Source organism: Acanthochromis polyacanthus, chromosome 11 (assembly GCF_021347895.1).
Source record: "Acanthochromis polyacanthus isolate Apoly-LR-REF ecotype Palm Island chromosome 11, KAUST_Apoly_ChrSc, whole genome shotgun sequence".
Taxonomy (NCBI): Eukaryota; Metazoa; Chordata; class Actinopteri; family Pomacentridae; genus Acanthochromis; species Acanthochromis polyacanthus.
The window spans coordinates 13,067,155-13,070,833 of record NC_067123.1 but is presented as its reverse complement, the minus strand read 5'-3'; the positions used below and the strand labels follow the sequence as shown (position 1 = coordinate 13,070,833).

At 37.3% G+C, this 3,679-nt stretch overlaps 1 long non-coding RNA gene across 1 annotated transcript; it reads left to right on the top strand.

Moving 5' to 3' along the window:
* Positions 1–840: 840 nt before the first annotated feature.
* LOC127535998 (uncharacterized) lies at positions 841–1,648 on the top strand. Its single transcript, XR_007944979.1, has 3 exons — positions 841–933; positions 1,031–1,147; positions 1,285–1,648. It is a non-coding gene; the product is annotated as an uncharacterized LOC127535998 (long non-coding RNA).
* Positions 1,649–3,679: the final 2,031 nt, after the last annotated feature.

The following is a 3,679-nucleotide window of genomic DNA, read 5'->3' as shown; positions in this document are numbered from 1 at the left end:
AAAAACATTGTACCAGAGGAAATGGAACGCGCCACAAGAGCTGCCTCTTGCCAAGGACATAAAGAAGCTCCAGGACCACTTGAAAACTGCTGTGGAGGTCAGCAGAAAATCCCTCCTGGAGTGTCCATCATCAAACGCATGGAATAATCTTTCTCAAGCAACTTTGACACAGCTGATCCTCTTCAACTGGCGTCGGGAAGGAGAGGTTTCCAGGATGGAGGTCGAAACATACCAACACAGAAACAAACACATTATGCAAGATGAAATTCTACAGAGCCTCACAGCCTTTGAAAAAAATTGTGTGAAAACCTCACCAAGATAGAAGTACGTGGGAAGAGGACGCAAAGTAACAATACTCTTTTCAACAGATGCAATAGAATCCATAGATCTTCTGATCAACAATAGAGACAATGTTGGGGTTTCTCCAAGCAACCCCTACATTTTTGCCCGTCCTGGCAAAGAGTCTGTGGAGCCTATTCGTGGTTGTGACACTTTAAGGCGATATGCACAAAGCTGTGGGGCTGAGCATTCAGAAAACATCACCTCCACTAAGCTAAGAAAGCATGTGGCTACAGTTTCCCAGCTTTTAATCTTAAAAGATAATGAACTGGACCAACTGGCAACATTCATGGGACACGACATTAATGTGCATAGGAAGTTTTACAAAATGCCTGAAGCAACTCTGCAGACGACAAAAGTAAGCAGAATTCTGTTTGCCATCCAAAATGGAATGGGCAAATTCAAAGGAAAATCCCTGGAGGACATTACCCCAAACATTGACCATAAGTAAAATATTCTTTCATACAAGTTTTCGAAATTAAAAATTAAGTATGTGTTTTTTCTTTGATTTTGTTGCCGTTGAAGATGGCTCCAGTGACTCAGAAACAGAAGATTTTCACTCTAAAGACCAGTCTGCCCCTACAGATAAGGATGGTAAGTTTTTGCATGGGATGCAGTATTTTAGTATAGTATTTAGCTTTCATTCATTCAGTTTATTTAAATAATTGCATTTTATTTGTTTCGACCCAAGTGGTTTCAGGAAACTTGGACACGGAGGATTCAGAAGAAAGGGCTACTCTTTCAAGCAGGACTGACCTCTCGGAGAAGCCTGTTGAAGACACCAAGAAATTGCCATTCGATCCAAAAAGTATGTGTACAGTACAAGAATATTACTTATTAATATTGTGACATTTATTTTTAAGAACTGATTGTGGTCTCACAACAAAAATGTGTTTTCAGTTGTGTAAAATATTTTATCCACTTACTTTCTTAATTTATTTATAGGGAAACCCAAAAGGCCCTGGTTCCAAAGAGAGGGGGAGATCATTGAACAGCATTTAAGAGATTCCTGAAGGAAATGAAGATCCCTGGCAAACTAGACTGTGAGAAATGCTTACATGAAAACAATATTTTAAAGGATAATGGCAGAGATTGGAAAGCTGTGAAATATTTTGTTCACAACAGAATCACTTCTATGAAAAAAAAAACATTTGAGTCAGGGGTATTGAAACAATAAATACTGAGAGCTCGCATTGTGGATGATCAGTGTTCAATGTCATTCTGGGAGCTCGCATATGGAGTATCAATGTAGAGTGTTAATACTGAGAGTCCAGTAAAATGGAGCATTCAGTGTTAGATTCATAGCATTGGTAGTCCATGTAAATGGAGCATCAGTGTCATTTTTTAAATTATGTCTAACTCTTCATTGTTTGTATTGTGCCTTGCTCGTCATTGTATTATATCTTGCTTTTCATTGTTTTATTGCCTGTTGCAATTTTTTATGATGCTCTTCTTGATTATTATTTAATTTTTATTGTTAATAATGACCTCTTGCTTTTTAAAAAAATATTTTCATTGTCTGTAGCTCTTTTCATGGTTTTTAAATGTGTCTCCCTATTTATCTATCTATCACTTTTAATACTTTTGTAATTTGTGTGTTATTGTTGTGGTCACTCATCACTGAGGGTGGAAAGTCTGGGGGGCTCTTTTAGTGAGCTTATGAGTTTTTTTATGTGATAAACTGTCTGAACAGTTTATTATGTAAAAAACCATTACCGTCATCAGGAGTCCAGCAAAAGCAAGTGACAAACCCTCAGTTTAGGAGTGTGTGTGGACTCAACATCACTTTAAATAAACATTGACTTGAGTTCACGGAACATCCTGTATTGTGCTTTTTACTGTTTTACATTCGTGATTGTAGGCAGGTGTTATGTGATAGCTATTGCTATTACAAGCAAAGTTGGGTAGAATACAAAACATTAGCAAAATGTAATGCTTTTCTTTTTCTTAAAACATACTTGTTCCATCTGCTTCTAAATAGCATTTAATTAGATAAAGTTTGAAAATGGTTGAAATATACTCTGAAGTTGAACCTTAGTATATTATGACAAAAATATTAAATCCAGTTATGCTTGAAGATACTGATTCTGTAAGTAACCCATCAAATATACCATCTCATCTCAAACTATATTGAAATTTACATTTTTGATTTTCCTCAAAGAACACTTCAGACTTATGCCAATCAGTCATGTTGTATTTACAATTGAAGTTTTAAAAAACTAATGGAAAGGTTATAAAAACACCATCTTAGGACCTTGTAATGTCCAGGATTATTTAACTGAATGTGACTCATCTCTTAGTTGAATCGTTGATCAGGCATATATCCTCTTCTTACACACACATGCAGGAGTGTGAACATCGCTCCATGCTAACTAAGAGGGAGCCTATGTCATTCTGTGCCATCAAAGAGGGGACTCTTATCATTCTGTACCATCCAACAGTGGACCTTCTTTTCCTTCTTCATTTAATTATTACAGAAATTTTCAAAAGGCTTTTATGCATTATTTATTTTTTTAATACTTATTGTGTATTGTAAAAAAAAAAAAAATGAATTTGCTGTCACTATCCCCATTTGATTATTTCCATCTATACTTAGCTGTGGCGAGTGCCACATACTAAGATGAAAACACCGCAGCAGTTTCTACCAATGATGCGATGCTACATGTAAGCTCTGTACCTTTACAACACTCAAGGTTGCACATTAGCAGAAGGTTAGGTTCAAGCTTTCTGTTCAGTCATGTTAAACTTTGTGTTTGTTAGTTATTATAATCTAACATATTAAATGTAAAGCAGAAAAGTAATGATAGTAATGATATAACATTAATTTGTGATACCCTTAGGTTACTATTTTTACATTTCAAAAACTCATTTCATACTCATCCATTCTGGAGTGTGCATGCCATGTTTTAGACATGATTTTAGCATGACCTAAAGCATGACCAAGAGGGGTCCGGAAAATGGGCCACTGTTGGTAATGAGGGCCACACTTGGTGAATGTGTAACGATGCCAGGGCCACACTTACATAGTAGCACGAGTGCGCGCGCGCACACACACACACACACACACACACACACACACACACACACACACACACACACACACACACACACACACACACACGCAGCAGCAGCACCAACACCAACACCAGCAGCAGCTCCTTTATTTCAAACTACCAATTAGATACTTGTAGATGTTATAGCATCAGCAGCTCCTCTTCCTGCCATCAGGTAGAGCTGGTGTTTCCTCTTCATCAGGCTCCCTTTCCTAAACGTCAACCTTATCTCCAGCTGTAGTGTTTTCTAAAGTGGCAGTATTCACAGGACAGGCAACAGGCTTATT